Source organism: Otolemur garnettii, unplaced genomic scaffold (genome assembly GCF_000181295.1).
Source record: "Otolemur garnettii isolate 467f Iridium unplaced genomic scaffold, OtoGar3 scaffold00065, whole genome shotgun sequence".
In the NCBI taxonomy this organism is placed as follows: Eukaryota; Metazoa; Chordata; class Mammalia; order Primates; family Galagidae; genus Otolemur; species Otolemur garnettii.
The window spans coordinates 8,521,670-8,534,063 of record NW_003852460.1 but is presented as its reverse complement, the minus strand read 5'-3'; the positions used below and the strand labels follow the sequence as shown (position 1 = coordinate 8,534,063).

Genomic DNA, 12,394 nt, shown 5'->3' with positions numbered 1-12,394 from the left:
AGAAATCCTTCAGTGATTTAGATGGGCCTTTTGTATGGGTAAGGTGGATAACTCAGTATTTCTCTCAACTTTTAATATGGACTTTTTTTTTCTTTTTGAGACAAAGTCTCACTCTATGCCCTGGGTAGATGCTATGTTGTTATAGCTCACAGCAACCTCAAACTGTTGGGCTCAAGTGACCCTTTTGCCTCAGCCTCCTGAGTAGCTGCCTGAGTAGCTGGGACTACAGGCGCCCGCCACAGTGCCTGGCTAGTTTTTCTATTTTTGACAGAGGTGGGATCTCGCTCTTGCTCAAGCTGGTCTCAAACTCCTGAGCTCAGGCAATCTACCTACCTCAACTTCCCAGAGTGCTAAGATTACAGGTGTGAGCCACTGTACCCTGTCACTCCTATGGACTTTTGATGTCTGATAAGTACTGAAGAAGGGAGATGCTGTAAAAGTATTAGAATCTATTATCCTAACATCCTTATTACATTTGGCTCTGATATCTTAGTTCAAATTATAATATACTCCAAGCAAATATACCATGATAGATAAATTCTATTTTTTTTAATTCATGACTGAGTTAATTTGCTTAATATAATAAAGCTTTTGTTGTTGTTCTTGTTAGTTTTTTAGGCTCCTAGAATCATTTCAGCCCTAGGAGTTATTTGAAAAGAACACAAAAAAAGCTCTTTCACTTACATCCACATATTTTATTGATTATAAACAATCAGCACCTCTTTCAGAACACACTGAGATAAACTACATCTTATAGGTGATGGTTTGAAGCTGTGAAAAGAGGGATCTTCTACTGGCTAACAACATTTAATAAATGGATAGACTTGGGACAGAAAAGTAGTAACAGAAACAAGGGACCAGGAAGAAGAAAGGCACATGGAAGAAGAAGGAAATGCATTGAGATAGTAATTTCAGGTGGTGACAGGCTCAGCAAGCCACAAGTGTCCTTAAAAGAAGACAAGAATCTTATTAATGAAGCAATGGGAAAGAGAACAACTATGCAGTAAAGGGGGGTGGCCATATAGTCACCAGCCCCTGAATATATTCCTCAAAGGCTAGAATTGTCTAACTTCAGCAGTCATCACTAAGCATAGGCGTAAGTATATGCCTAACACAATCATTAGCTTTGGAGTACAAGAAGTAATAGGATAGTGCTACAGTTCTCAAGATGTTCACAGGCTCTAGAAGAATTCTCCCTTCTGAGTGGGGGTGGATAATGCTGGGAGTAGGCGTGGGCATTGGAACTAATGGTCCTTCTTACGTTCAGGAGCCTAATACACTCTGTACCCATGTCTGTGCTTGTGAACGAGAAAGGGGTGATGAGAAAGGAGAGGGTGAGTAGTGACACATAAAGGCATCAAGCAGGCCATCTTGAGTGTGTTAGTGGTTCTTTGGCAGAATCAGGAAGAGGCATATTAACTCTGTATAGCACCACTTCAGTCTTTCAGCCTGGAGTCCTAGACTTTCTGCTTCTGCAGGGATTGTGCATTAACTGATGTGCTCACACTGAGTCATCAGGGAACAGTGAAATTTCAACCAGTGCATGCTGTTTCCAAGGACATAGAAAATAAAAATGTTTATGAACTAATATTTAAAACACCTACCAATACAGAGCTGGTTCAAATCAATTATGGCATAAATAGATGACATTCAAGATGAAGATGTCACTCCGCACTTGTCAACATAGAAAGATGTTTGTAATACATTGTTGAGTAAAAAAAAAAAAAAAATAGATTTTTAAAGTCTCTTTTTTTCTAAAATCCTTTTCTCTTCCTTCCCCTCTTCCTCCTCCTTCTCCCCCTTCAGGGAGATATTCACCAAAACACTAACAGTAATTATCTAAGAAACTGCTTCCTGAACGTCTCTGAGTAGCCAAGATTTTATTTCTTTTAAATAATCTGTGAATTCAACAAAAGCAGGAGAAATACAAAAAGGTTGAGCTATAATATTTCTCATTCATATTCATTAAGAATGATGAGTGATGAATAAGTGCTAACATTAGATCTTCCATAGGCCCTAGGTTTATTTAATGTTTATGCTTGGGGCGAAAAACATTGGCCATAAATCCAAGACAAAAGCAAAACACGATTTTTTGTTTTTGTCTGGGAGAGCCCTTTTAGATCACAAGTAGAAAATATTTTAATGACATAAGCATGCACAGAAAAAAATCATGCAGCTTGTAATTTGAAAAGTCTATGCACATTTGCTAACTATCTGGTGGAACATCTTTCAGTAAGAAAAATTATATGCGTATGGATAGTGTTTTGTTTGGGTTATAATTAACCGGTAACTGTCAGGAGTGAAAATAGTACATCTGTGTTAACAGAAGTAACACAATACTGTAAAAACAAGCACTTTAATTTCTGTTTATTGGGCAAAATATTCCAAAGTCGCATTTGCCTACTGTGGTTTAATGGGCACATACATATGTTAGCAGTTTCTAATATTGTTCAACCATAAAAAGAAATGAAGAACTGATTCTTGCGACAACATGAATGAACCTTGAAAATTTTTCATTAAGTGAAAGAAACCAGTCATAAAAGACCATATATTGTAGGATTCGATTTGTAAGAAATGCCCAGTATAGGCAAATCTAGAGAGGAACAGTAGATCCAAGGTTGCCAGGGGCTGGGGGAAGAGAGTATTGAGGAGTGACTTCTAATGGCAGAATTCTGTTTTTTTCTTTTGGGGGTAATGTTCTGAAATTAGATAGTGGTGATGGTTATACAATCTTGTGAATAAACTAAAAGCCACTCAATTGTACACTTTAAAGTGGTGAATCTTTCAAACTATTACTTTGCTGACAACATGGTCTTCTATCTAGAAAGCCCCAAATATTCAAACAAGAGACTCCTGGAATGGGTAAATAAATTCAGCAAAGTCTCAGGTTACAAAAATCAATGTACACAAATCAGTAGCTTTCATGTATGCCAACAACAGTCAAACTGAGAATCAAATCAAAGACCTAGTACGTTTCACCGTAGCAACAAAAAACATAAAAATACCTAGGAATATATTTAACTAAGCATGTGAAAGACCTCAATAGCAGGAGCTATGAAAAACTGAGGAAAGAAATTGCTGGGCAAATAAACAGAGAGAGGAACATATCATGCTCTTGGATAGGCAGAATCAACATTGTTAAAAGGGCTATACTACCCACAGTGATTTACAGATTCAATGCAACCCCCATTAAAACACTGAAGCCATTTATTGCAGATCTAGAAGTATTTCTGTACTTTCTATGGAACCAGAAAAAAAAATATCCAAAGCAACCTTGCATAATAAGAACAAAGTGGGAGGCATCATTTTACTAGACTTCAAGCTATACTACAAGGCTATAGTAACCAAAAAAGCATGGTACTGGCACAAAAATAGAGACATAGACCTATGGATAAGAAAGAGAACCCAGAGATGAAGCTCTCCTCACATTCCCATCTGATTTTTGACAAACTGACAGAAACATACACTGGAGAAAAGAATACCTATTCAATGAATGGTGCTGGGAAAACTGGATAGCCATGTGTAAAAGACTGAAATAGTATTCACACCCCTCAACATTCAGAAAAATTAATTCACGATGGATAAAAGACTTAAACCTAAGGCGTGAAACTATAAGAATTCTAGAAGATGGCCTAGGGAAAGAATTTATGAAGAAGACCCCAAAAGCAATCACAGCAACAACAAAAATAAATAAATGAGACCTGAGTCCCACTTATAAGTAGATTAATAAAATGTGGTATATGTATGCCATGGAGTACTATTCAACCATAAAAAGTGGTGATATAGTATCTTTTTTTTTTTTCTTTGATACAGAGGCTTACTTTTTCACCCTGGGTAAAGTGCTATGGTATCATAGCTCACAGCAACCTCAAATTCTTGGGCACAAGTGATTCTCTTGCTTCAGCCTCCCAAGTATTTGGGACTACAGGTGCCCCCCCCCCACAATGCCTGGCTATTTTTTGAGATGGGGTCTTGCCCTTGCTCAGGCTGATCTCAAACTTGTAAACTAAAGCAATCCACCCACCTCAGCCTCCCAGAGTGCTAGGATGACAGGCATGAGCAAACACGTCTGGCCAGAACTAGTATGTTTTATGACAACCTGGATGGAACTGGAGACCATTCTTCTAAGTGAAGTATCACGGCAATGGAAAAACACCGTAAGTACTCAATACTAAATTAGAACTAGTTGATCAACACCTAAGTATACATATGGAAGTAAAACTCAACAAGAATCAAATAGGTGGGAAAGGGAGAATGGATCGGGTTAATTTATACCTAACTGGTACAACGCCTATACTCTGGGTAATGGGCATACTTGTAAGTTTGACTTAAAATGTACAAAAGTGAATTATGTAACCAAAATGTGTGTACCCTTGTAGTATTCTGAAATTTAAAAATATTAAAAATGAATTGTTGACTCTTGTGGCATATGAATCATTTCTTGATTTTTTTTTTAAAAGATACATCAAAAAATATATGGCATGTCTCAGCCCTCAAGAAGCATACAATCTTTATATATTATGCAAAATATAGACACATAAAAGGCTAAGCAAGGTATAATGATGCAGAATAATAGTACAAGAGTACCATGTTGATGATGGTGATCATGATGACAATGATGATGAAGCTAATATTTATAATGTGCCAGCCAGCCAAAGTTCTAAGCATTTACATGTTTAAATATTTATTGGTCACTTTTCATATGCTAGGTATGTTCTAGGTTCACAGACTGTGTCAGTGATTAAAGCACACAAAGACTCCTGCCCATAGTCTCAACTATGAACAATAGATACTTACATATATTGGATAAGTAAGTTTGAAGGAGAAAAGGACTACTAGAGAAAAGGATAAATAGGGTGGCTATGATGGATTAGAAGTGTTGAGTTGCACAATTCAATGGAGTAATCAGTTTTAAATAAATCCTTAAAGAAGGTGAGGTGTTCACCTGAGCATCTATAGGACCAATATAAAGGCACAACATGGAAGTGGCCTGCTGTGTTGGCAAGCTGTAGGAAACTAATGTGTTGACTTGATGGCATGTAATGGAGGGTGTAACAGGAGATGAAGTCTGAGAAATGACATCTGGTAATGTTTCCATGCTCTGAGCAATTAAAATGTAGAATTACCCCCCTGAAATAGTTGCTTTGTTCATCATGAGCCAGAGGCTTTGGGAAAAGGTGGAGTGATGTTTGAACTTTAAGGATGTGACGGATGTGGATAGATGTAGAGGCCAGTTCATCACAGGGCTGAGTCATTGGAAGGAACAGAAATGGGAAAGGACAGAAGAAGCTTGATATGTGGTGGAGAGCAGATGGGCAGAAGTCCTAAGTAGAAAAATGGCTAGTACAAAGAGAGAGACCCTAAAAATGGGGGCAAAGAATTCAAGTTGTACCCAATCAGCAGTGACAAATCACTGTGCATGTGGTGTCACCATCCTTGCTTGCTTGAATTTTTGCAAGCAAGTTCATCAGGAGCTGAGACTTGTTTCAAGAATGGGGGAAGTTGAAGCATGAAGTGGTCAGAAAATTTGGCTGTCTTCACATCCCAGTGAGAACTAGAACAGTGGGAAGACCTCTGAGATATATCTCAGGGCCACAGAACAAGTGGAAATAGATGTTTTTTTTAAAAAAATAAACATAGCTAACATCCTTCCTATAAAATATAGAGATACATTAAAAAACTGATGCCAGAGAATATTCTCCAGGGAAACACAGAGCTATTCAAAACTGTTGTACAATGTAAGTTCCTGTTTAGTAAGAAATAATAACTACTTAATGAAAGGTCTATAAAAAGGATTTTAATAACTTTATTGACATAGAAGTCACATACCATAAAGTACATCTGTTTAGACTATGAAATTGAGTGATTTTTAGAATTTTTAATATCTTTACAAAATTTGAAACCATCACCATACTCTAGTTTTAGGACATTTTCATATCTGAAAAGAAATCCTGTACCCACTAGTCCATTTCCCCTCCTTTATCCCTGAACAACCACCAGTCTACTTTCTGTCTCTCTGGTTTTGTCTCTTCTGGACATTTCACATAAGTAGAGTCATGTAACATGTGGTTGGAAAATGGATCTCTGAGAACCTCTACAGAAGCATTTCAAATCATTAGCTCTCTGGCATTTGGGGCCAGATAATTGTTTGTTGTGTGATTTTTAGCAGCATACCTGGCCTCTAACCTGGATGGGTAGTAAACACCCAGCCTCAAGTTGTGCCCCTAGACAAGGCATGTATTCCCTGGGAAGAAAATAGAGGAATGGCAAAATCACCCCCAGATGAGACTCTACCGTTGCCTACGAACTGAGCTTGGTATTCGGGGTGTACAATGTGTGATGGGCACCTAGACCCATCATACTGTTATGGAAAGACAACTATTCAGGATTCCTGGAAATCCAAACTTTGGACCCCATGTTCCAAAACTCTGGGTTACCATTGTTAAGAGATCACTAGGGAAAAGAAACACAATAGTTGTTTATATAAAATTATTGTGCAAAAAAATCTAGTGGGAAAAATCACCCATTTTTAGGTTATTTTTAACAGATAGAACTGTTATTCAAAAAAACTAAATTAAATGGTATATGCCAGTGGTCTTTGTCTTCATTATGATGGACTGGAACCATGTTGTCATCAATTCAAAAAGGGTCTTTATTTAGATCTGGGCTATTCTGTGCTCCCACTCTAAGAACTAATGGTTCTCAAAAAGCTTCACTTAAGTCAGCTTTATCATTATTCTACAGACTATAAACACCCCTTGAGCAGTGAAGGGAAGCATGAGATTTGATTTATACCGTGGCTAACAAAAACAAGTGGGCAATCACAGTCTGATCCTATCTTACTAATCTAACTTAGTCTCAGAAATGGGGAAAGAGAAGAAGTACACGAGCTTTAGAGGTATGTACATTTCAGAAAGTTATAAGCATGACATCTTTCTGTTCTGAAATGTATGCGTGGAGGCGCTCATCCTCCCTGACAAACCCATTTTTAAATAAAGGGGCTGAAGAAAACCGTATCTATGTTCCTTTCTAACTTCTTAGGATCTGCACTGCTCCGAGTAAGAATCATAAAATCATCAGGGTAATGACTGGCACATTTCTTGCTATCAATTTAAAGGAAGTCCTAGTCCCAAATGTTGGCATTCTAGGACTGTGAAGCCCTGTGTATGGTATCAATATCAGATTAAAGTTAGTAAACCCAGATTGTGTTTACAAGTAGGTTGCTATTACACACTGGCTTCCCTGTAAATACGAAATGTACATTTTCTTCTTATTTGTTGTGGACTAAGGCAATTCCAAAAGGTTGCTTTTAGCTCTTGTTTATATTAGAAATATTACTGAGTTTCTTAAACTCAAGCTGACTTAAATGCATTTAAAAATACATATTCCCAAACTGTTTTCAAGTTTTTACAATGTGCATATTGATAAGATTCTCCTCTTTGCCTATGCTCCCACTCTGGCATTTAGGAAGGGGAGCTTGGGTCTCATAGATCAGCTCTAAAATTGGGGAAGGGCAAAACTTCTGTGAAAAAAAAAATCTGTATGGTAATTCATCTGGAAAGATCTGTTTGCCACTCAGTACCTTCCAGAAGGCCCAGCTTGATATGGATCATTTTGACTTCATTACGTGACCAATGGCAAGTCAGGAATCTTATGTTCTGTCCAAGGTGTGCTATGGGGCTTAATGATCTCTCTCCAAATCTATTACAAAGTAAAAGTCATCTTAAAAACATGCATGAGAATCAGATAAACCAGGGAGTCTCAACTAAGGGTAATTGTGCCCTTCAGGGGACGTGTTATTATTATTTAATGTTTGGAGGCGTTTTGGGCTGTCACAATTAGGGGGGTTGGGAGATATTGTTAAACACCCTACAATGTACAGAACATGCCCCCCAAAATAAAGAATTAGCTCAAATATCAGGAGAGTTGAGATTGAGAGACTTTACTCAATCAAATCCCCAGTGCCTCCATTTCTCTAATAAGGTGTGTAACGTGTCAATACTCATAGTGCCTATTGTGTCATATGGAATTCTGTGAGGATAAAATAAGGATACACATGAAAAAGTGTGTTTGAAGCTTTTAGTGAGATACATCTATGGCTTTGATACTTTGGTGTTCGAAAGGTCTGGCTACTTTTGCAAGCAAGTGTTGCCTAAAAAACCCTGGGGCTCTGTGGCGCCTTTCCACAAAGCAAGTACCTGAACTGCAGACATCTGCCTTCTAATGAGACATCAGTTATGAGGTACGGTTGCGAGTTTTGGTTTAGTGATGTGTGTCACTTCTTTCCTCTTACATGTTCATTAGTGTTGTCTAAAGCAGTCATTTCTCAAAGTGTGCTCCCTGGACCAGCAGCATCAAGGTCAGCTGAGAAGTTGTTAGAAACAAACGTTATCAGGCCCCACCCACAAAAACTGAAGCCAAAACGCTGCGAGCAAGGCTTAGCAATCTGTGTTTTAACAAGCTTCCCTGTGATTCTGATGAATTTGAACACTTATCTGAGAACCATTGCGGACCAGAAGCACCTCAGAGCTTGTTAGAAATCACATGATCAGACCAGGCATAGTGGCTCACGCTGTAATCCTAGCACTCTGGGAGCCTGAGGCAGTGGATCCCTTGAGCTCAGGAATTCTAGCCCTGCATGGTGGCTGGCACCGGTAGTCCCAGCTACTTGGAAGGCTGAGGCACAGGAGGATCGCTTGAGCACAGGAGTTGAAGGTTGCTGTGAGCTATGACATCAGATACTCTAGCCTGGGCAACAGAGTAAGACTGTGTCTGGAAAAAAAAAGAAAGAAAGAAAAAGATGAGAGGAGAGGAGAGAAAACAGAAAAGAAGGAAATAAATCACATGACTAGTCCAGGGATCTTGTTAAAAGGCAAATTCTCCTTCAGTAGATCTCTAGGAAAAGATAAAAAATTTGCACTACATAGATGACAACTTGAGGAAAAACTACAAAGATTAAATTCCCTTTTCAACTTTCTTTTTCCCTCTTCAAAAATTGTATTGCACTGCACCTATGGTGCATTTCCAAGGGTACATGTCAAATCTATTAAGTGTAGAATAGGGGTCCTCAAACTTTTTAAACAGGAAGCCAGTTCACTGTCCCTCAGACTGTTGGAGGGCCGGACTGTGGGCCCTGGGACAAGTCAGCTGCTAAGCAGGACAGGCAGTGGTGACAAAACACCCAGCGGGCCGGATAAATGTCCTGGGTGGACTACATGTGGTCTGCTGGCTGTAGTTTGAGGACGCCTGGTGTAGAGTATAAATTTCTTAACACATTAAGTGCGGTGAAGGCTATGCCAGCCAGTTTGTTCTAAGTATTTCAAATTGTATATAAAACCAGCACATTGTACACCATAAATGCATTAATGTACACAGTTATGATTTAATTTAAAAAATTGTATTGGTTTCCCATTGCTGCTATAACAAATGACCACAGATTTAGTGACCTAAAACAACACAAATTTATTATCTTTTAGTTCTGGAAGTCAGAAGTCTGAAATGCATTTCACTGGGGTAAAATTATGGCATCTGGAGGCTGTAGAGGAGAATCCTTTCTCTTGTCTGTTCTAGTTCCTAGAGGCTGCCCACATGTCTTGGCTCATGGTCCTTTCCTCAACTGGCCATCCAGTAGCCGGGTGAGTCTTCCTCACATCACATCACTCTGACACCAACTCTTCTGCCTTTGTTCCACGTTTAGGATACACCTATAATTGTATTAGGTCTGTGTACATAATCCAGGGCAATCTCTTTATTTTAATGTTATCCAGTTAGCAACCTGTAGCCTTAATCTCCCCTTGCCAGGCTGCATAACATGTTCACATGTCTCGGAGATTTAGATGTGGACATCTTTGGGAGGACATTATTCTGACTCTTTCAAAAGCATTTTACTCTTTTTTTTCCCCAACCATAATGTTTAGTCACAAAGGAAAATCTTGGACAGTGTAGTCAGGCCCAATCTCCTACTAATTCAGAAATCCTGCAGCAAAGTCCTCCAAACTTGGCCACGTGCTATTGGCTTCTCAGGTAGACTATAAGCTCTATCTCCCCAGTGCCTGGAAGAGAATTTAGCTCATAAGAGATGCTCAGCAAACACTGTTTGATTGATACACTGCTTTCTTTTGTTTTATTTCAGATTAATATGAGGGTACAAATGTTTAGGTTACATAGTTTTTGTTCAAGGTAAAGTTCAAGTTGTAGTTGAGCCCTTCACTTGGGGGCATGTGCTGAATACCCTCACATTGTGCATGTTGGGTGAGATCCCACCAATCATTCTCCCTCCTCCCTTTTCCCCTTTCCTTCCTCTCCCCTCCACCTCACTAGAATATACTTGTGTTTTTCTTTGGGATACACTGCATCTGGGTCCCATTCTACCAAGTTTCTGATTTAATTGGTCTGAGCAATGGCCCCAACTCTTACTGTGTTTTTGAATCACCGGGGTGGAAGGAGGGGCTTTAAAAAGTACCAATGGCCAGGAGTCACCTCTAGAAATGCTGTTTCAGCTGAATATAATGTGCAGCCAGAGTTGAGATCTGTGGAACACAACTTATTCCACCTTGTAAGTTGATTATCAAATCTGCCTATTAGACCGTTACTGTATGCGCATATATGAAAAGCTGCAGTTTTATCAATGTTGCCTGAATCCACTGATTTTTTTCCTAAGTGAATTTCCATTCAGTGTCATAGGTGAAATTAAGAACACTCAACACAAAGACGTTTGCAATTATAAACGTAGCATCACACATACACAGTTTAGCAGGATTGGCAGGTCCACAGTGAGCACTCATAAAACAGTTACTGATGATGGGCTAAAAAAAGTCTTTTTCATGGTTTATTCACGAATATTCCATTTTAAACTGAATCTCTCACAGAGTTCACTTCGGACTGCTAGGATGTTGATTCAATGAATGTGTGCCATTTCGTGAACCACCCATCTGAGTGGGTTACTTTGGGTGTAGCTGTTTTGATTTTTCCTTTCTCTGAGTATATGGTTTTGTTCATTTAATCAAACAAATCCAGTTGTTTTGCCATTTTGTAGACACATTCTTTGTGTGGCCAAGAATCCTGTTTGCAGTAGCCATACCACAACTGATTTTGAATGTGGAACAGCCCAGCAAACAAGTGCTAATTTGAATCAATTGTTGAGATTGCCAGCAACAAACCAAAGCAGCCTCCATCACTGAGTTCAATTAGCAACCCTGAAGGCAAGTCTCTGTGTTTATTCCCCTATCATTTCTTTCATCCTTCAAAAACCCTTCATCCTCATGGATAATAAAATAATAACCATTTTCAACTTAGGGCATTTTTTGGTTCATCTTAATTTTCTAAATGTCCTTTTATTCTTAGTAAAAACATAAGAGATCTTTGTAAATAAATTCCAACAATATAGAAATGTACTAGGCAGTGTCAAAATCCCTAAAAATCCCATCCTTATGTGGTAGCCACTAGTAACCATTTGAGACTGTAACTCAAGTTCTTTTCAGTGCAATTATAATAAAATTATTTATGTCTGTACCTTCCTAGTTTAACTTTATATATGGTGGATACCTTTCCAAGTTTATTCAGAGAGAACTACTTCATTTTTTTCATGGTTGCATTGAATTCCATTGAATAAATATCCTATAGTTTATGTAGCCAGTTGTCCACTGATAGACATTTAGGTTGCTGATGTTCCCTTGAATATATATAATTAATTCATAATAAAATCAATCTTATATGATATGTATTAATATAATATAGGTAAAGCACAATACACATGCAGAAAAGTGTGCATAAATTTACAACTTAATGAATTTATGCTAAGTGAACACACCTGTGCCAGATGACGAACCACCCTGATCAGTACCCCGTAGTCTCCTTAGCACTTCCTTGGACTCCCTTCCATTGACTTTCCCCCACAGGTAACCCCTTTTCTGTGTTTTCATAGCACAGATTGATTTTGCCTATTTTTGTAGATGGCATTACTGATGTCACACACCATGTTCTCTTGTGTGTCAGACTCCTTGTGCTCACCATGTTGCCAATAGATTCGTACATACTGGGTGAATGGAGTTTGTTTTTTTATTCTCAATGCTGCATAGTTTTTCATTCTGTGGATATACCACAATGTATCCATTCTACTTTCATGGGTATTTGGGTAATTTATAGTTTTTGGCCATTGTGATTATACTGCTATGAACATTCTAGCACAAATATTTTGGTGAACATGTGCACACATTTCTATTATGTTTATTGTTGAATATTTTTCACTATCAGAGATGGTATTAAATTGACATCTTTGCGGTTATATCTTGCTCATTTTGCAAATGTTTCTATAAAATGGATTCTTGGAATTGCTGGGTCAAATGGTGTGTAGGATTACATTTTGAGCAGATATGGCAGAACTGCTCTCCCAAAA

At 38.4% G+C, this 12,394-nt stretch overlaps 1 protein-coding gene across 1 annotated transcript in view; it reads left to right on the top strand.

The window, feature by feature from the left end:
- ARHGAP6 (Rho GTPase activating protein 6) overlaps positions 1-12,394 on the top strand; it is a 465,268-nt gene that overhangs the window by 341,600 nt on the left and 111,274 nt on the right. The window lies entirely within an intron of this gene.